Below are 21,885 nucleotides of genomic sequence, written 5' to 3'. Positions count from 1 at the left end.
CTATTATCATATTCCGGAACCCAAGGGCACCCCTAAAAGGAAGATTCCCTATGCTGAGAGACGTAACCGGTGAGAAGGACCGTCAGAGGGATGTGGTTGGCTATCCCCTGCAGAAGGGACCCTGCATCTTTGGGGTCTGACACTTGTGTTTGGGACCGATCGATGAGGAAGGTCGAGCAGAAGTTTTGGCCCTTGCCTCTGATTCTCCCTTAGGATTTCTCTTCTCTCCACCCAAGGACGGTTGATGATCAAGGTCGGGAGAGGGGCGGCCCGGGGCCACAGCCCTCTTCCTTGGCCACTGGCACAGGGGGGGACTGGGAAGTCACAGCCCAAGGGAGCGTGAGGAGTGGGAGACCGATTTCTGTGCTGTCCCACCGTGGTTGACTGCTGCGCGTGGGGTCTGGGCTCTGACACCTGGCTCTGCTCAGACGTCAGCTCCCATTTGTCAAAGGCTGTCGCCTTGCCCGGCCTCATGCTCCACACAAACGGCAGACCTGCGAGCTGGGCGTTGTCTCTCCTCCTCTCCCACACTGGGCACGATGTCGCCCAGTACCTGGCAAAGCTGTCCACGCCCCATGCCTGGGCCATTCCTGAGTGGCCTGTCCACCTAGGTCTGGCCACGACTGCTGCTCAAGGAGAGGTCACCGGTCATCACTTTTCCTTTGCTTTCTCTTATGATGCTCTCTGGCCATGGGATGTTGTCCTCAGTCCATCCTGTTGTTGTAGGGACGCTACCCCAGTGGCAGGACAGTGACGGATATCCGTCTGACGAGACTGTCCGCACGCCCGCAGTGTGCTGGTGGTGGCCCTTCAGGCCTACCTGCTCTGGGGAGCCTCCCTGGTGGGCCCCCTCTGCCCTTGCTGGCTCTGCCCTGCCGGGTCCCAGTCCCATTCGGCTCTGGCCTGTCCCTCCCTGCCACACTGGGGCACAGGGGTGGTTAGTCCTTGAATCTGAGGGGGCAGGCCCCACGCCGGCCGATGCCTCAGCTCCCTTGGAGCCTTGTGTCCAGCAGGTTCCCAGGGGCAGGCAAATGCTCGCTCCCAGCACCCTTCCCTGGTGCGGACAGTGTGTGCCCATGCAGGACGGAAGACGAGGTGGGGCGATGGGCCGTGGGAGCGTTGGCTGCTGGTCCTTGGCTCACTCTCTGTTTCGGAAGGAACTAGAAGGACCAGAGCCTCTGCCTACCCAGCCCGCAGACCCTCGGCATGGGGGAGGGCTTTCCTGTGTGATAAGGAGCCGCCTGGCCTGGAACAGCCCCTTTGCCTCCACTGGCTTCTGTCTCCCCAGCAGGCAGGCGTGGGCGGCTGGGTTTCTCAGCAGACTCCCCACCAGCCTTGCAAACAGCCCCAGGAGAGGCTTCCAACATGGAGTAAGATCCTGGAAGTCAGAGCAGGGCGCTCCCGGGGACCTCGCCTCCAGAAGTCCTACCTCTGTCTGTGGACGTTCTGGCAGGTTCCAGGCGGGCAACAGGAAGTGGCCAGACTCATTCCTGTGTTCACACTGTGCTCACATTCCAGATGGTTCCGGCTGAGCAACGTGAGTGCTCGCTCCCACGGGTCACCCTGGATGCCGACAGACGGCTGTGCCCGGGGAAACCTGATTACGGAGGGGGTGTGAGTGTGCAAATGTGTGCGCTCGTGTGTGCCTGCGTGGGTGCACCCAGTCATGGGAGGCCCCGACTGTGTGTGGGGAGTCAGCAGGGCTCCCTGGACCCGGCTCAGACCCAAGAGGTATTTGGGGGCTCGTGTCCACGCCTCCCAGCCTTGAACGTCAAGCCTGTGGCACAGCTCCTGATCCTGTTTGAAAGACACATTGGAGCACATGGGACGTGCCATGTCCCTGGGGCCCAGCTTCCCTCATCCGTCCAGGGACAGGCGTGCCTAGCAAGGGTGGCCGGTCACCTTCCCGGGAGTGGGGCCCTCCGCCGTGCACACAGGCTGAGACTCGGACCCGCGCTTTCTGGCCGTGCATATGCCGCGAATTGCCACCCCCCGGGAGCCGAAGCATTACTATTTTGTCTTGAAACTAAGTGATGTAAATAAGCCTCGTGTCCGTCTGTTCAGGCTGGACTTGGCCTGCACCCAAGTTGGAGAACGACTCTGTGGGTTTGGGATGAGCGCTAAGGATTCACAGCCCTGCAGGAACCGACCAGCCTGGCGGGTGGCTTGGAGCTCCGGGCCCGTCTGGGTGTGCACACGCACGCTCCTCTCCGCCTTCCCCCGCGGTGAGGTCAAAAGTCAGCCTTAGAGGAGCCCCTCCTCCGGACCCTGCCTGCAGGGGCCCAGCTGCCGCCCATGCTTCTAGCAGCAGATGGCCCCTTGCCCTGGGGGACAGGGGGAGGTCGGTTGGGGGCAGGGAGGCCCATGCTGAGCAGCCAGCTCTGTCCTCCCCTATCTGCTCTCTGCCCCGGGCCAGGAGAGCCTAGAATGCTCTGTAGGTGTAGAGAACTGCCTGCCTGTCCTCCCCAGGCTCTGCAGGTGGGAGGTGAGGTGGGGACGCCTGGCTGCTCTCAGGAGAGTAAGTAGAGCAAGGACCAGGGAGCCCAGGGGCCTGCAGGAATGCTGCCCCCCCCAATAATCTGGAGGCAAGGTTGGGGCAGGCTGGGTGCTCCTGTGAGGACGAAGGGCAGTGGTCAGAGGTGACGCTGTGCCTGATGCGGACACCCAAGCTTCTAGAATGCAGAGCCCTGGGGCCTGGGCACACCCTCTCCTGTTCTCGTGGAAACCATTCTCGGGCACAGGGGCATCCTCATCGGGGAGGCAGCCCTCCATGCAGAGCCTGCAGGGTGGGAAGACCTGGGGTGGGAGGTGGTCCACGTGACGTCACCAGAGATGCTGACCTGAAGGGCGCCTGAGACACGGCCTAGGACAGCCTGTGGTCCTGACGGGGGCGCAGCCTAGGTCTGGGGCTACATGAGGCTCAATGAGTCTGAGACCGGGTGTCCTATCCTTGCAGACTGACAGGGCCTGGAGTTGGCTTTAAGTTACTTTTAACAAAAATAATGAGCTGTGATGTGTTTGTGCAAACCAAGATGCACCGTAAGCAGAAATTTATGGATCACTTTTCCTATTCAGGGAGACGTGGTGCCTGGCAGGCTGGAGTTGAGAGCACGGGGGAGATCTTGAGGAGAGGAGGGTGCTATGGGAAAGACCCACTGGCCGGAGCAGGAGTGTGGAAGCCCTTGTCACCTTCTTTTTTCTATAGTTGAGGATCAAGAAGAAGCTCTTAAAATAATTCTGAAATACACTATACACACTGACGAGTGTATATGACTTATGTGCCCATTAGAAAGAAGAATAAGAAGCAGAGACGCCCTGCCCCCACGAAGCACCCCCGGGGGCGAACACCGGAGCGCATCCTCCCTTCTCCGACTGTGGCTTTCGGGACCACGGGCCTGAAGCCTGCATTAATGGCTACCGTGTCTCGTTCAAAATGTTACTGTGTACAGATATGTTGCTAAGCAAGAGACTGCTGAATTTTGCCAGCTTTCGGACTTTGCGTGACTTGGGTCCTTCCGTTCATGAGACATGTGTCCTGTGGGGCACAGACTTTTCCACCAACTGTTCTTGCTGCTGCAGAGTATCTCGCTATAGGAATTATTGGAGTTGTTTCCAGGTTTTGCCACAGCAGACAGTGCCCAGCTGAGTATCCCTGAAGGTCACAGATCCGAGAGTGTGACTGCTTTGGTTTAAATCCTGGCTACCCAGTTCCTGCTTGTGTGACCTTGAACAAGTCCATGCAGCCCTGTGTTCCAGAGTCCGCACCTATAAAATTCAGATAGTAATAGGGTGTGCCTCAGAAGGCTGTGGGGACAATTAAGTGAGCCTAACGTGGATATAACACTTAAATTGCCATCTGGCCTAGGGTCAGTTTCAAGATTTAAAATATGATGATGTGGTGATGGTGATGATGAAGGTGATGATTGTGGTGATGATGGTAGTGATGGTGGTGATGCTGATGGTGGTGGTGGTGATGGTGGTGATGGTGATAATGGTGATGGAGATGGTGATGACGGGGATGGTAATGGTGCTGATGACAGTGAGGATGGTGGTGGTATTGAAGTTATGCTGATGATGGCAGTAAGGGTGGTGATGCTGATGGTGATGGTGGTGACGGTGATGGTGGTGGTCATGGTGACGGTGGTGATGGGGTTTATAATGGTGATGGTGGTGGTGGTGACGGTGATGGTGGTGGTCATGGTGATGGTGGTCATGGTGATGATGGTGGTGACGGTGGTGATGGGGATTATAATGGTGATGGTGGTGGTGGTGATGGTGATGGTGGTGGTCATGGTGATGGTGGTCATGGTGATGGTGGTGGTGACGGTGGTGATGGGGATTATAATGGTGATGGTGGTGGTGGTGAAAGTGATCCTCTCCAGTGTGCACATGTCTGTGTGCTCATACTTCAGGGTCCATGTCCTTGTTCATGTGCCCCTGTGTGGGCACATGAACAAGGACATATGCCCTGGGCATAGCCCTATTGCACACCCTTCACCAGCAGTTTCCAAGGGCTCTCAGCAGGGTCTACTTCCTCGTCCACGTAAACATGTCTCAGTATAGTTGAAAGCTATTTGTGTGGCAGGAACACAAAGCTGAGGACAGAAGAATGGGAGGCATCCCTCCTCAGGCACCCCCATTCCTGTGGTCAGGGGATCTCAGGTGTGTGAAGATGCCCATGGTCCGTGAAGGCTTCTGGGGGCAGGGGAGAGGGGCAAGGGGCTGAAACCAACACGCGGAGCGTGCGTCTTCTTCCTTCGACCCCGGTTCTGGGGAGGAAGGGCGGCCACTGTGCTGGGAGGGGTTCTGAGCACGGTCAGCTGCTGCCTCCCCCGCCCGCCGCTGGGAGCTCTGCCCAGCAACCCGGCCACCCTCCATCTGCCGTCTGCAATAATGAGCTCACCCCTCCGCTGCTGGCACAAGCCAGCTTTCCTCCTTCCACTCGCTGGATTATCCTTTCAGGGTCCCATTGTGTTGGTTAATGGCCTCACAACGTGCCTGCCTGTTACCTTTCCTCCCCTGCTGGCGGCCCTGGAGGACAGCCTCAATCCCTCCAACCTGCAGGGCTCCGCGTGTGGTGGCAGGAACGGGGCCCAGAGCTCGGGGACCCGCGTCGCCCTCTGGCCTTCAGGGCAGCCAGCAGCCTGGCCCTTGGTGTCCCAGCATCATACTGCCCCCCCTCTGTGGCGACATGGCCCATCTCCTGTGTCCCTTTAAGTTCTACACCAATTAAGCACATGGCTGTCCCTTGGCTGTGACAGATGGCCAGAGAGCCCGACGTGGGATAGAGCCTGTGGATGGGCCCTCAGTTCACTGTCGATGTCCTCGGCACCCTGAGAAGAGAGGCGACAGAACCGAGGCTGGACTTCCAGCTCCTTCTGGGCTGGCTTAAGGCAGGTCCTACAGAGGTGTAGCGGTTGGGGGGTGGGAGGCTGTCCCTTTGGCTTTCTCCCGCTTCGTCCTGTACTGTCGAGGGTGTGGACGGGCAGAAAGGGCATCATGAGGTCCCCTGGGGCAGCAAGAGAGCTCACGTCTTCTGGGGGAGTTTGGGAACTCTGCCTGCCACCCCCGTCAGGAAGGAGTGGGCTTTGGTCATGTGACCAGTTAGCGGTGGTTGATCTGGGAGCTTTGCTTATGGATGGACCGGGAGCAGGGCTTGTCCATCTAAAAAGAAGATGTCAAGAACAGAAACCACAAGGTGACCAGTCCTGACTTAGGCAAACGTTGGCTGCACCCGGCTTTCCTGGGGGGGGGGGGAGTTTGTCTTCTTGGGGGACTATAATAGGAGACCGGCCACGGCCCCCTCAGCAGCCCAGCTCTGACCTCTGTGCGTCCCTAGCCCAGGACACGCACTCTATGGGCGGTGGTCCCCGCCTGGCGCCTGCGGGAGCGTGTGTATGTGCCTGCCCCTGCCAGGGCCCTAGCACACGCCCCAGCCGGCTGCAGCTTTGTTGTCTGAGGCCTGGCTTTCTCCAGATTGGCTGATCTTAAAAGCGGTGACATGCCGTGTCGGATCTGCCTGAAGTCCAGGCACGTGGCCTCATCGAGCATGCAAATGAGTCGGACGCTTGCCTGTGGCCCCAGGGCAGTGGAGCCAGCCGCCCCACACCCCCAGGGGGCCCAGCAGGTGCCTCGCAAGGCAGGTGTGCGGCTCACCATATGCTCTGGCCAGAGTCAGGTTTCCCGGAGTCTTTCAATTACCTACCAGGTGAGAGGCAGTGGGCGGGGAGGGGCCCACGCTGGCCTGCGGCTGCCTGGGTCACCTCCGGGCACTCACTTGCTGCGCAGGGACAGTGGTTGTGTTTGTAGCCTTGGGGCTGGGACAGCCCTGAATCCCTGACCACAGCGGGCAGGCCGAGCCCAAAGTGGGCGGGGGCAGGGAAGGGGGCTGCAGCTGACTGTCAGACGTGGTGGCTCTTGACAAGACCCGGTGGCTCTTGCTAAAATCCTCTGCACTTGGGAGAGCTCTGCTGCCCCCCAAGAATGAAATCGGACCTTCGGGGAAGTAGGACCCAAACATCTACATTCTTGGGTCTCCTGGAAGGCCGTGTTTGAGGGCCCAGAGGAGAGCTTCGCTGTCTGGCACGGTTGCCACTGGCCACAGGGGCCCACTTAAGTGTAACTGTAATTGAAATAAAACTGAAGCTTTAGTTTACTGGGGCTCAGTTTTGCTATTGGATTGTGCAGAGAGAGAGAGAGAGAGACAGAGAGAGCACCCCTGTCACTGCAGACTTACAAGCAGGCGGTGACAGGGAGCTCAGGGGGGCAGCCTGGGGCTCAGGGTGGAGGCCGGTCTGCTGTGCCCTCCTTCCTGGGGGGCTTCGGAGCACCGGGCTGGCCTCGGTTGGCCTCCGTGGCTGGGCTTCCAGGGGATCCTCTTGCCCTCGGGTCACGCATGTCCGGAAGAGCCCTCGCTGCCCATCAGACTTACTGTGCTGCCTCCGGACAGGCGTGGGTGAGGCTAGGCAGCTGCGCCGTGGGCCGGGTGCCGGGAGCGTGCCGCCTCTCTCTCGGCTGGGGCGGGTCTCCCCTGTCATTTAACACACGATCACTTCTGCAGCAAAGCGTTAATGACACACGCCGGGATCTCTAAACCCCAGTGGTTCTCAAACGCGCTCAAGGGCACAGCCAGCAGCACGCGGCCCCACGAAGGGTTTGGACGAAAACAGAGTCAGGAGCGTGGGGTGGGGCAGGGTCTTCGCCCGCGGGGGCGGCGTTCACAGCGCGAGCTGCCAACTGTTGCCAAACGGAGAAGCCTCACCCCCCAGAAAACAGAGGGGCGATGCGCGTATGACTGCAGGCCGCGTCCCTCCTGCTGCCTTGTTCTGGGGCAGCAGGCCCGCGACAGCTGGGTGTCACTGACAGCTGCTTTTTCCTGGGGAGAAATTAAAAGATTAGGGGACATGGGCACGTGCTGGCCTCAGGAGCCCAAACAATGCTTGATTTAGGGGAAACTTGTCTGGGGAGGCTGACAAAGGAGGAGGCTCCGAGTTGGCCAGGGGTCAGAGGGGGCTGGCTCTGCCAGAGACAAAAGGGCGGGGGAGGGGAGGGGGCTGTGGGCTTAGGGGGAGCCGCCCCGTGAAAAGGGGCCTGGTAGCAGCTGCTCCAGCTCCAGAAATCTGAGATGGGTCTTTTCACAAACACAAATGCGGGAGAAGAATAGGGGGCCACGCTGAGCTGAAATGGCTCGTTTGCAAATGAAAGGCAGATTGAGAGCCCGTCCAGTTTCCAAGTTGTCACCTAAGAGGGTGGAAAATGGTTAGGGCAGGGAGAGCACGCGTTGGGCCAGAAGTGTGCCGAGCAGATGGGCCCCGCCACCCCCCCAACTGCCTGGACCCTGTGTTTACATCACAATTGTGGGGCCTGCCCTGCGGGCACAGGAGGTGGGGGTTGGTCCCCTCAGCCTGGATCCCAGCAGATCCAGCCGGGCCCACGGGAGGATTTTGCTGTGTCCGTGTTAATATAAGCTCTGGGCTAACTTAAGGACGTTCACGGCCAAGAAGCTACAAATGATTCCGGGGTGCAAGCCTGGGAGGGGGTCCCCCAGGTGGGACGACCGACTGCCCGCTGGTTGTCCCCTCTCAGTGCTGGCCAGGACCTCCCATCAGTGGGACACCCGGGGCCGCAGGGCAGGGTCACAAGGTTTAACCCTTGGAATGCACACAGCTAGTCCCCAGGGTCCAGGCCATGCCCATGGCCTGAAGGCTCCAGAAGTCTGTGGCCGGGGGCTGTGGATTTGCTCCCTATCCCACTTCTGGAGGATTTCTGCCAAGAAGGCATGGCTTCCTAAGACGTACCAGGCCAAGGGCCAGGCAGTTGGCCCTCCTCAAGACGTCTGAAGGCAGAGAAAACGCTGTGGCCGCCCGGAGTGGGGAGGACGGCCGCATGCAGCCCACGTTCCAGGCTGCTTCGGGCTGCGGATGGCACTGATGAAATGCAGAGTCTGAGCGAGGCCTGCCCCCCACTTTTGTAGACTGGATCCCCTGGGACATAGAGGAGGGTCCTGAGTTTTCAGGAAGGACAGGAGCGCACGGAAAAGGCACCCTCCCTCCAAGGGGCTGTCACGCGACTCAGGAGAGTGCTGACGTGCACCCGTGTTAGGGAAATTGGACTGTACTGTGACAGCTTTCATCTGCGATCCTGTCAAAATATAGGCGCTCCCAGGAGAACATGGAGCCGCGCACCTGCAAGCCCACAGATCTGGGACGTGTGCACCTCACCCAGCAGCCACATGGACCCAGAGCGGCTCCGAGGCAAGGACATCCCTGGGCAGCCTGTGGGCAAATTTCCTGTCGCCTGGCGTTCCGTGGGCCCATGTGGACCATGCGGGGGAGGGGCAATGTGGTGTTTGGGGCACACCTGCCCCCTACTCGCCCCTGGACGGACTGGAGAATGGGCGACTGGGAGAATGGAGAGCTGGCAGATCACCGGTGGGGAGGTCCCCATGCCGAGGACGGTGACTGTGGAGACCGCAGGGGCACAGCAGAAAGGAGAGGGATGCCCCCCACCCCCATGCCTCCCAGGCTGTTTCTTTTTTTTTTTTTTTAAGATTTTATTTATTTATTTGGCAGAGAGACACAGCGAGAGAGGGAACAGGAGCAGGGGGAGTGGGGGAGAGAGAAACAGTCTTCCCACCTAGCAGGAAGCCTGATGTGGGGCTCGATCCCAGGACACCGGGATCATGACCTGAGCCGAGGGCAGATGCTCATTGACTGAGCCCACCAGGCGCCCCAAAGATTTATTTTCTCTCCATCCACTGGGTCATTATTAATTATCCTTGCTCAGTTCCAGCTTAAGCTGTTTTCCTCTTTCTGCAGTTCTGGTTCTCATTTCTGCCCGTGCGTCCAGACCACCTGGAGAGGTTCTGAAGCGATGCCCAGACCCCATCCCAGAGCACCTGCCTCAGGACCCTCAGGTTGGGGGAAGCTGGGCATTCTTGGGCTTTAAACAGTTCCTTTCGGGGTCGTGGAGGGGCACACAGGGTTGCAAAGGGCTGCCTGGAATGTCAGCCTCAACGACCTGCCTGTATCCCGAAAACGAGCGGGGACGGGATGCGGCGGGAGTGACCCTGAGGGGCGGGCCAGGGTGCACTTGTGTCCCCTCCAGCCTCATGACACACAGGCCGATGCTGCCGGCCTGGCCTCCTGCAAACCCCTCTGTCTCCCTTGCCTGGCTCGGGCGGCGTGTGTGCGTGGGACGGAGGGTTCGCCCTGCATGAATCCGTCACCTCCACTTGGTGTTTCCCTGCACCTTCGGACACAAGGGGATTTTTTCCACGGCATGGAACTCGGGACAATTCTTCTGGCCGCCTGGTTGTTCTGCCCGTGCTGGCGGCCCTGAGAAGGGCGGGCGTCCAGCTCCACGGAGAACGAGGGGGCGTCCAGGCCAGCGTGGAGCCTCAAGGCACTTCCTGGAAGGGAGTTATGGAGCCATGAGGTCCTGGGGGGACATCTACACAGGCTACCCCCACCTCTGGGAGCGGCAGTGGGCTCGAAGCTCCCAGAAGTGTGCTTTGGCAACAGGGAGGCCATGGAGGTGTGGTGAGAAGCAGCCCGGCCGCAGGGGAGGCTGGATGGGGCCTTGGACAGCAAACACCTTCCTCCCACTGGAGGCTGGTTGTCGCTGGTCAGGTGCAGGCAGAAAGGGTCAGGCTCTGCGCAGAGCCTCCTCCTGCTGGAGGATGGAGGGTTCCCTGCCCAGTCCTCCTGTGTGGGGCACAGGGCTCAGGGCTCCTCTCTTGCTGGGAGGACGCTGCTGTGATCACGGGCCCACCCTCCCAACCTCCCCTAACCCTCCTCACCCCCCAAAGGCCCGTCTCCACATGCCGTCCCACGGGGAGCAGGGCTGCAACCTCCAGAGGGCAGCCACCAGTTTCGTCCCTTCCGTCCAGACTGGGAAAGGAACCTTGCCCGGCAGAGCATCACCTCACACATGAATGACAGGTACTCAGGAAGGGTCTGCAGGGGCCAAGTTCTGGGAACCCTCGGATCCTGAGCAGGAAAAAAAGGGAAGAAAAGTTCTCAACAAGGGAACGTTGTTTTGCTTCTCTTTGATGAGGAGTATTTTCGATGTCAAGGTTTCTAGTTCTTCTTCGAGGCTTCAAGCCCTCCGTTCTCAAAGCCCCTGAACATGTTGGGGGTGTGTGGTCCTGGGGCCATCCTGGCCTCTCCTCAGTCCCTTTCTGGCTGAGACATGGCCTCTGGGTCTCCGGCAACTTGAAGAACAGGCAAGAGCCAGCCCAGAGAACAGCTTCCCCGTGCTTCATTCTTCCTCCGGGAGTGGATGGCTTTCGTGAGACGCACTGTTCCGGCTCCCTCCGCACCGGCATCCCGCACAGAGGCTGGGGGAGGGCTGCAGGGGGTCAGGGGCCTTTGTGGGTCACAGGACACCAGGGCACAAAGGCCCAGCTGCTGGTGACATCAGCAGGAAGGAGGGCTTGTTTGCAAGGTCCTGGCTTCTGGCGTCCCCCGAGGCCCAGCTGACCCTCTCCTGGCTGCCCCCAGCTGTCTGTAGGAGCCCTGGTGTGGGGACCCCGGGACAGAACCCCTGCTCTGTAAATGTTCCCTAGGTGGACAGCATGCCCGTCATTGTCTGAATCCAAATGTTCTCTGTCCCACGATATTTGTGCCCCCTCATAGCCTGACTTCGGCTGCTGGTAACTCTGGAGGGAGTCTGGTGCTCAGCAATGAGCAGGGGAAAGAATTCAGCCTGCAAAGGCGGCCAGATGGGCAGCCACGTGGGACAGGAGGTGGCTGACGTCGAGCCCCGAGGTCACTGCCACCTCAGCCAAGGGTCCTCATCTGTGAGGTGGGGACAGGGACAGCCGCTTGCTCTGCCGGGACCAGAATCCCATGCATGAGCTGACCCCGTAAGAGTCAGTGCTGCTCAGATGGTCTCCCCAGTGTCATGACACCCCGGGAGCTGCCCGTGTGGTTGCGTGTGTGTGAGTGGACGCGCTGTGCTCGGGCCTGGGCGGATGGCCCGCGGCACTGAGCAGCGCACCTGCAGCCGCGGTGGGCAGAGAGGCAGAGCCGGGGAAGGACCGCCTCCCTCTGGGCACTGCTCTTGGCTTTACCCTCGGCTTTGAGGAATCTGAGCTGGAAAAGCTGAGGTTTTGGCTTTGGGTCTCCAGCGTGGGGTGGTGCTGGGAGTGGCCTGCGTGGGCAGGCAGAAGAGGAGGCTACCTGTGAACGTGGCCTGGCCCCTGTTTTCTGGGACACAGGACCTTGGAGGCCCTGAGCAGAGGCCCCAGGGGTGTCCAGCCTGGACAGAGCCCAGAGCAGAGGCCCCAGTGATTCCCAGAGGAGGCATGGGCTCCTGGAACGTCTTGGCCAGGGTCCCAAGGTTGTGCGCGCTCATCTTTTGTCGGCGCTTTTGCCCAGGCCCCGTGGCACGCAGATGCCTTCGTTCACCTTTATCCGTCGTCATATGGCATTAATGTCCCTGTGGATGACTCGGCCGCCGCGGGTAATATCTCCAGCAGATTCAGCAGAAGGCCCGGTTTTGAGAGTAGGAGCTTGGTGGCCAAGAATTTTTTTTTTTTTTTTTTTTTAAATGAGAAAGTGCATATTGTGCTCTGGTCTTCGCCTCAGAGCCGAGGGCTAATTAGACCGCAGGTTTCCATTGTTCCCGGCAAGCCAAAGCGAAGCCGGCTCCTGGAGGAGGCGGGAGGCAGCCCTCGCTCCCTGGCTCAGAGTTTCCAGCCGGCAGCTGGCGTGTGGCTGGCGGGGGCCAAGGGCTGGCACGGGGGTGGGGGGCGGCACCCGATTCTGCAGCAGACGCCCCCTGGGCAGGGGGCCATGCGATCCCTGGGGTGTCCGTGTGCAGGCAGGTCGGGTCGGGGGTCACAAGACCTTAGCATGTTGTGGTGCCGGTGTGGTGGCTGTCAGACATGCCCGTGTGTTCTGGGCACCTGTTGAGGGGGGAGGGGGAGGTTTCCGTCCCCTCCCTTGTAACCAGCCCCTATGGAGGGCTGGAGCTCCGATGCGGCGTGGTAAGGCCTTACTGCCTTGGGCCACCGGGCCGTGGGGAAGCACAGGCTAGCACGTGGGGGTGAGCACAGGGGTGGCCTGAGCACACACCTGGGGACGCCGCCAGCCACCACCACCGCCGCCAAAGCCTGTGTCCGGCCATCCTCACCCCCAGCCCCAGAGCATCAGCCGAGTCACTCCCCGAACCCCAGAAAATCAGAAAATGACTGTGGTTCTCCCAAGACACGAATCTTGGTCTGATCTGTTCCGCGGCACTGGAGAGCGGGAGCGTCCCCCCGCGCCCTGCTCTTACCTCCCACCCCAGCGGGACCCGGAAACCGGCTCTTCCCTGGATGTGGGCGGCCGCGTCCCTCTCCTCTGGCCCGCCCCGTGCCCACCACGCCTGGCCCACTGCAGGCCTGGCCGCAGGTGCCCCTCACCGTTCACCTCTCATCTCCCCCTGCTTTCGGAAGGGAGGGGCCCTGGCAGCTTGGCAGGAAGTGAGAATAAAGTCAAGGAAATCGGGCAACGTGAGTCGAAACATGTGAAAGCCAGACAGGCGCGCCAGGGCCCGCGGGGATGTGGACATTGGGACCGAGTTAACGTTTAACTCCGATCGCTCGGCAACCTAGGACTGTTTTAAAGTGACGGTTCTTAACTAAAAAAAAAAAAAAAAGAAAGGCAGGGCTGTTCTCCAGGAGAGACAAGGTATTTTCCTGGCACTTACGTCCGGGAAAATTAAGTATTTGCACATAAGGCAGAGGAAAGAACATCGCATTTTAGGTTTCCCATGGCACTGTTTTTGTTTTTGTTTTTTTAAAGAAAAAAGTCTTTCTCACGTGGTAAGTTTTTCTGTCCTTGCAGCATCGAGCCTGGGGTGAGATGGTGTGTCCTCTGGGGGCCCGCGTATCTGCCAGCTGCTGGACAGGCCCCAGGAAGCCCAGGAGACAGACCCCACCTGGGTGGGCAGGAGCCCATGGGCCCCTCAGCCCTTGCTACGTTTTTGGGAGGAACAGGGTGGTGTCCGGAAAATGCCAGAATGGATCATCTGTGCTGGAGACGGAGGCCAGATCCTCCGTTCAGGGAGCTGCTGACGTCCTGCGCTTGAAGTTCCATCCCAGCTTCGGCTCAGGCGGAGAGCGGGGAAGGGAGGGAACACGGAGAACCAGAGGCAGCAACTGCCTCTCCTTTGGAAAGTCTGCTCCGCTGGGCCTCTCTAGCACTTGAGGCCACCCTGAGCAGGTGGCCGCATTCATCCATTTGTGGGGACGGTGCCCCAGGCTGTGATTGTCCGTGGTCCCTGGATCTGCAGTCGCTGGGACAGCTCACCACTGTCCTTCTGCAGAGCTGGGTCAGGCATGCGTCCTCATGCACCGGGGAGTGGCTGTGCGCCCTTGGTCATGAGGCGCCTTCCTTCCTCACGAATCACGAGCACACGTGGGTGCGGCCCCGCTTGCGTCACCCCTGAGGGCTGTGCACCTTCTGAACGAAATGTCTCTTTGGGGAGCCCTCGGCCCTCCTGCCCGGCCCCTGCATGGGCTCCAGGTGCTGCTGCTTAGAGCCACTGGTTAGAGCTAGCGATGCTGGGACTAGGTTTCTGCCTGGGACCCAGACGCACCCCAAGCGTGGCTCCCCGAACAGTGTCCCAGCCTCGTACCTGTCCTCTAGCTCCCTGACAATGCTGCTGTCCGGACGAGGATACCGCAGGCAAACCTTTGTTTCCCTCGGACATGTGCTCATCTGGAAAGTGAGGTCACAGAGGCATAGATCCGGAAAGCCTTTTGATCACTGTGATGATGTGTTCGGTGCTAGAAGCTTCAGTGGCCCTGGGCTGTGCCCCAGTCTCCCTCTGAGGAAGGACTTGCCTCAACTGCAGGGACCATGGTCAGCAAACAGGCCTCGGTTGTCATGACCACTGCATGGCTACTGTGCCCAAGAAGGTCCCCTGCTGGGAGCTGTGAGGCAGGACCCTCCTGAACCCAGATCTGAGGCCGCTGAGTCAGCTGTGCACCGAGCAGGGAGAGGTGAGCTGCGCGAGGTGGGAGCCGGGTCTCAGGTCTCTGTACCCCGCCTCCCAGGACCCCCCGAGAAAGGCCTCAACGTGAAGGGCAGGTGAGTGGCTGGAGTGGGGCGTGTCTCCGGGAACGAGCGTCCCTCCCGTTTGTCGAAGGAGAGCACTGCACGCAGAGCCCAGCCTCCCGACCTCCACAGAGCCGGCGAGGAGACGCCCTGCCTCCCAGGGCGGGCTCAGCTGAACTGTGTTCCCAAGGACCCTTGCATGTGGGAACCGAGGAAAGAGATGTCCAGGAAGAGAGGAGGAATGTGGATTCAGAGCCTGGGACGGTTTTCAGACCATGGTCAGGGCAACTGTCTCAAGGGAAACACAGGTAACTGGCGCCTGAGCAAAATGAGAGCCCCCAGTGGTGCGGATCTGGAGAAATCTGAGGAAAAGTGGCCTGCAGGGGGGCCACCTGGAGCTCTCCGAACCTAGAAGCTGACCTCCGTGTCCAGAGTGGTGGTCCTCGTCCCTGATGGCAGCGCCGCTTGGCTCCCAGTGAACGTTTTCCAGCGACGACAACACCAGCCGCGCTTGTTTTCAGTGATCAGAGATAACACGGAAGCGCCCCCGGTTTGCCGTGGTGAGACGGAAACGTTAATGACTTCCACAGCACCCAGGTAAAAAGTAAGAGGACAAGGGGTGGGAGGTGAGGGCAGGGGGAGGTTAATCCCATCTTACAGAGACCCTGTGAGGTGTTACTTTCAAAACTGATGAAGAAAGAAATACTTAAGAATATCCGTAGCGTCCCTAAGGAAACCCAGTAGGTAAAGGGACTGCCCAGTGAGAATGCACGGGGACAAGGCGTTAGGAGAAGTTAGCCAACTCTCTCTTTTCAGCAGGAAACGCACCAGGCGTTATCCAAACTGATGACCCACAGGACAGGTGTGTCTGTCCCTGGCCATCCCCGGGGGCAGGGAGCGGTTACCGGTTTTCCTCTGGGACCTGGGAGGGGTGCCTGACTGGTGCCTTTTCCCTCTGGGCTCTTCGGCTTCCCTGGTTATTTGAGGATGTCACCCCTGCTAGAATCAAAGTTACAAAAATAGTCTGTAGAAAACTGGAAAATAGAGAAAAACACAAAGGGAAAAGGAAAAAATACTCATGATTCTACTGAGATCATTCATTATGGTTCTTGCTGTTGACATGTTTCATATTTCATTATGGTAACTTTCCCTAAATAATTACTTTGCTTTCATTTTTGATGTTTTCTCTATTACATGTGAGATGATAAGCATTTACTGATGACATCGGATTCAATTGTAAACATTTTAATAGCTGTATTAAACTAATCATTTCATGTACCATCATTTATGTAATGATTCCCCTATTATTGGAAATCTAGACTGTTTCCATAGGTTATAAAAATTCTCAGGTGAACTTTTAAAAATATGTATCTTAGTATTCCTGATGATTTCCTGAGGATATATTGCTAGAGAGAGGAGTACATGTCAACATATATACACTTCGATTTTTTGTGTGTGAGAGAGAGAGAGCATAAATCGGGGGGGGGAAGGGCAGAGAGAGGAGAAAGAGAGAATCTCAAGCAGGCTCCCCACTGAGCGTAGAGCCCATCATGGAACTTGATCCTATGACCCTGAGATCATGACCTGAGCTGAAATCAAGAGTTGGACACTTTAACCAACTGAGCCACCCAGGTGACCCAATGTATATAAATGTTTTTAAAGCTCTTTGTTGTAAAATTACTTTCAAGTAAGATTCTCCTTAATTTAGTTTTCCTTTGGAGAACTCCTGGCCCGCCTTTTGTCATCATTTGGATTGTTGGGACCTGCAGGACGTGTTCAAAGTTAGTCATATATTTATCTGGGATTTGAGACTTGGCTGGGAGGAATTCCGTGAGTGTGTGGTGTTGTTAGCATGCTGTAAATATTGATCTCTGTAGCTAGGTGTAAAACCACAGGATTTGTGAATTCAAACCACTAATGAATTCCGAATATAGCAACTCTAAGAATCGAGATCAGAGTTAACTCTATTGTGCTGATGGCAGGAGGGAAATATTGCTGACTGCCTGGAGACCACACTGGCGGGGTGAAGGGTAATGAGCCAAGACAGAGCAAGAGTAATCATGAGCACAGTGCACTCAGCTGGCTTCCTCTCCTCTCCTTCCCTTTCTCCATTCCTCCTTGCCTTTTCTCTCTCTTCCTCATCCATCAGTCCACCAGTATATCTATCCATCCACCCACCTAACCATCCATCCATCCACCCATCCATCCATCCATCATCCATCCATCCATCCATCCATCCACCTATCCATCCACCTATCCATCTATCCATCCATCCATCCATCCATCCATCCATCATCCATCCATCCATCCATCCACCCAGCCATCCACACATCCTTCCTTTCATGCATGCATGCATCCAATCACCCATCCAACTATCCATCCATTTACCCACTTGCCCAACCACCCATTAATTTATTCCTTCCTTCCCTCCTTCTTTCCTTCCTTCCATTTTTTCAAGCATGTATCTATCCATTTATCCACTCCCCACCGACCCATCCGCCCATCCATCTACCATCCTTCCTTTCATGCATGTGTGCATCCATTGCTCCAGCCATCCCACCAAGATTTTTAAAGCTTCTTCAAATTACTACATCAGTGAAACTTCTTTCAATGCCTCAAAACATCGGAGATTTCTCATTACTGAATGCTATGGGACTGAACCTCCACAACACTCAGCCACCAAAACTAGTTGCAGAAAACATGTCTCAAATAATCTAGGACACAGGTGATATTTTTGGGGAGGCTAGAAACACTTCTCTACTTCTGAGAAAATCAGATATTTTTATCTATAGGGAAGAAAGCAGAAAATTAAGAAGGATAAAATTCAGATCCCGGGAGTTTAAGAGGACCATAGAGACCAAATCTATTTTTGGCCTTTTGTAGAGAATTCAAAGGTGTCCACAAGCTTCCTGCCCCTGTGTAGATCAGAATTTGACTCAGTGCAAGTAACTGAAGGGAAATCGATCTGAAATTGTGTTTACTTTAATACTGTTGTGGTTTTGACCTCCGTCTTGCTTTTTGGTGACAGCTCACGGAACAGCTTCCTTCCTGTCCAGAAAAGAGCTTCTGCACCCTTCATAGTTCTGGGTCATTAATTTTTCTTTGGTTTTGTGGTTTTATCAACCAAATAAAATATGGTCAGATGTTGTCAAGGCCTGCTTTTATATCATTTTATGAATCCTTTTGGATTGCTTTTTTAAAGTTGGCCTAGGCTCATCCTATGTTTGTCAACTCCATACCTATTTCCACAGGCACCTTGGAAATTCTGTGTGTACTCTGGGTTCTGTGGGACCTGCTGTCGGGGGGATTATGGTTCTGGACACTAGAATCTTCAAGTTCATCGAGGTGACAAATGTACTTGGGAAAGAGTCAACTAAAAATACATAATAATACTAATAGGAATAGTAGTTGTTCAGTACTCACACTGGAGCTCGTGGGCCGCACCTGGGGTGAAGTGGCCAGTAGACCTGAATCTGGGAAGTTTGGAACGCTATCCGAGAGTCCAAGGACATCATTAGGGCTTTTGAGTTGAAGAATACAATATAATTGATGCCTAAAATTAGACTTTTCTAGATTCTGCAGAAGAAAGATCAAGATATATCCATTGCGAATACTGACTGAAGAACAATTAATTTTCATTCCACCAGACATATTTATTAATGCAACTGTATTGATCATTCGAACAAGGAAGACTAGAGTGTCCGAGTTGGGGTATGCTTAGCTAATTGGTCAGCTTTGTCCGTCAAAGTAACACTAGAAAAATCACCAAAGAGGTCTTCAGGGCCATCTTCAGATGAAGTGGGAGATGTTTTCTCCTCCTTTTCTTGAGCAGAAATTCATAGTCAAAATGGCTGAAAAAGATGGCAGCAGTGAATGGGCAGCCGTGCAGTCAGTGGCCCGAGTTCATGGACTGGGAATTATAACGAACACATACGAAGGGAATAAGTAATAAGAGGTGTTTTTTTTTTTTTTAATGGAGGGAAAAGTAGAAAATTGGAAAAAAAAAGTAGCTATGAAGAAGAGTAAGACGTTGGTAATGACAGAATGTGGTGGATTTGGGTGGGGAAGTCGCCGCTGGGCCAACATCTGTCTGACTCTGAGGGTCATGGGAAAGCCAGGAGCGAATGGGGAATGGAACATGGATGGACAGATGGACAAAAGGATGGAGCGGAGAAAGCTGGGGGCAGAGGACAGAGGAAAGGGAAGAGAGCAGGGAGCTGGCACGTGACTCTGCCGTGACGGTGGGGGTTCGGAGGGTGAGGCAGCTTCCAGGCGGCCAGAGTGAGGAAAACACTGGGAACAGGAGTGTGCACGTCAGCAGGGCTCCAGCAAAGGTCCAGGCCGTGAAGGGCACTAGCTGGAAGGAGAGGGGGTGTCTGGGTGCACATCTGGGGTGGGTTTTGAGTGGAAAACTACCCACCAGAAATAGCCCCAGAGGCAAGGAATTCCTTTTCCTCTTTGGTTCTTGGAGGCGGGGGGGCGGTGAGATACGTCCCGTTCTTGCTCCCGTCTCCACGACAGGACTGGGGCGCGCGGTGTTCCCAGCTGGGGTGCGTGGGAGGGAATGCCTCCGCGGAGCCGTGTGCAGGTCTGAAGTGCATGGCTAGCTGGGGCCCTGGGCTTGGTCAGTGCCACCCTCAGGCGGGCACAGGGTGGGCTGCTCGCTGCATGCTTCCTTGATGCAGAGCTGCCGGCCTTCTCTGCTGTGACGTGCGTGAGCTCACCCCACAGCAGACTGGAGAAGTCGGGGCTCGGAAATCTGCCCTGCAGCCGCGAAGCCCGCGTGTGCGCAGCCCAGGGGCCTGCAGACTGGCAAGCCCCGTGCTCAGCCTCCAGTGTTCGGTACCCCTGCTGCCCTCCAGGCTCTTCCCTAGCTCTGGGGTGGAAGCTGATATGCAAATTTATGCAAACGAGAGGGAAATCAGCCTTGTGCCTCCGGGTCAGGACGTCTCTGTTTTCTCCTCACCTTCCGGGCTGCAGTTCTCAGAACTGGGAACCTGAAGGCTCACCTTGCAGGCTGGAAGCAACATTTGCATCTTGCTTCTGTGACTGAGCCCTGAGTCACTCCCTAGTGGATGCCTGCGCGCTGGGGCTGGTTCCCACCCTCAGGCTGTTGGACTGTGGTTGAGAGTCTGGTCCTTCTTCTGGTCCACCTGTTGCTCCCAGGGCAGGGCACGCACGCAGCGCAGGAACGATACCGGGCGGTTCCACATTCTGTCACTGCTGCTGGGGGCAGGTCCACAGACCCAGAAGAAGGCAGAGGCTCAGCAAGCACACCAGAGCTCCGGATCACCTGCTGGCACATGGGAAAGAGGGCTGGGGGCTGACTCGGCTGCTGGCACCGCTCGGGCCCATCATAGCCGTGTCTTCTCACCAGCACAGTGACCTGCAAGAAAGGGGCCAGCGTGATCAGCTGGTGTCACGGACAGCCACCTCCAAGCCATCTTGTGCAGGTTCCAATCCTGGCTGCCTTGCTGGCTGGTTGTATAGGCAGTTGTGAGGGTTAACTCTCAGTGTCAATCTGGCTGGGCCACAGGGTGCCCAGATAGCTGGTCAAGTGTTTTTGTTTGGGGAGAGTAACATTTACATCAACAGGCATAGTAAAGAAGAGTGCCCTTCCCAGCACGGGTGGGCCTCGTCTAATCAGTCGAAGGCCAACTGTACCATAAAGACCAGGCTCCCCCAGGAAGAGGGGGTTCTCCAGCAGATGGCCTTCAGACTTCACCTGCAGCATCAGTTCTACCTGGGTCTGCAGCCTGTGGGCCCGACCTGCAGATTTTGGACGTCCACAGTCGTGAGACCCTCCAGCATTGTGTGAACCATTTCCTTATCATAAATCTTGTTCTCTCCAGACACACATCCTGCTGGTTCCGTTTGTCTGGAGAACCCTGACTTGGAGCTTCAGTTTGACATCTGTGTGCTGGGGGGAGAGTCGCGCGAGTCCCAGCAGCGTCTGCAGGAAGACAGGGAGTGGCGCAGGCCAGGGGTCTTCACCCTTCAGGAAGGGTTGCGGCCATTCGGGGGTTTGTTAAAACCCAGGTTTGCAGGGTCTCAGCCCAGTAGGTGCTGACTCAGCAGGTTTGAGGTGGGCCCCAGGAGTTCACAGTCCCGCACGTCCCCAGGGGATGCCGCTGCCAGGGAACACACTTTGAGAACCACCGACTTGGTGACGGTCTTGCTGTGGGGCTCACTGGATGTGGATTGGGGGCAGTTGGCAGTCATCCCTGAATTCATCTGTGCTGGGACCTGTGCTTGCCGTGGGGCCATGAGCGAAGAGCCTGGTATGCTCCGTCCCCCACGCCCGCAGCCCCACAGTGCAGGTCTCTGGGATGGAAGCGTCGGGAGCTGATGGCGGGGAGGGGCGTCTGCTTACTTTAAAGAGCACAGGTACCGGAGCACCGTAGTGTGTCCCCAGCCTCCCTCACAGTGCACACTGGTGGCCCGTGGTCTCAAATCAAGGCGAATAAAGTTTAATTGGTCGCAGAGAGTTGCAAGTGTTACAGGTGGCTCCTTAGGACAACTGATCGTTTTAAAGTCCCGGTCAAAACCTGACACCGGTCTAAGTGATAGTGGACTGTGTTATTGAGGACACTGAGGGACATTGGAGGTGAAGCTGACTTTTCAAGCTCCTTGGGGATTGGGAACCGCAGTCAAGGTCCCGACAGGGGAGACGATTACTTTGAGATGACACTTTTTACTCCAGGTGGACTTTGTCAAATTCTATAGCGCCCTGGGAGCATCTTCTGTCCCCTGACCCCAGGATCCGGGGACATGTGTGAGCTGTGTGCTTTTAGCGCCTGACTTTCGGACCTGGGCTGCCATGGAACTGGCTGGCAGGCTCCTCCCTCTCTCTCCTCTTTGCCCAGATCATGCCCGGCGCTGTGGCCGGCTTACAGGTGATTTCCTACCACTGCCGGACACCTGCTGCAGGCTCGTGGGTCATCAGTTGGCATAATCAGTCCCGTCCAAGTCCCCAGGAGCGGCCACGGACCTGGAGAGCCCAGCGGCGGGGAGGGGCTGGAGCTCCCGTCGGGGGGAAGCTCCTTGGTAACCCCAGCCCCAGCTCAGGGCAGCTACATGGACTCAACAGTGTTCCTGTTGTGCCCACCATTGGCGAGAAGCTCCAGAGCGGGTTCTGAAGGGAAAGCCTTCCCTCCCCTCCTGGGAAGGGCCTTGATGACTCAGGGACAGCTCCAGAGCTGGGGTGGGAGCTCCAGGGGGACCCATGGTAGGCCAGGCCGCTCTGCTCCCTGAGCACGTCCCCGCACATGCTGTACGTTCAGGGACTTCGGAAAGGGGAACTGAGATTGAAGCACCAGCTTGCTTCTCGCTCCCT

This window comes from Lutra lutra, chromosome 13, assembly GCF_902655055.1.
Source record: "Lutra lutra chromosome 13, mLutLut1.2, whole genome shotgun sequence".
Taxonomy (NCBI): Eukaryota; Metazoa; Chordata; class Mammalia; order Carnivora; family Mustelidae; genus Lutra; species Lutra lutra.
This window is presented reverse-complemented; position numbering follows the sequence as displayed.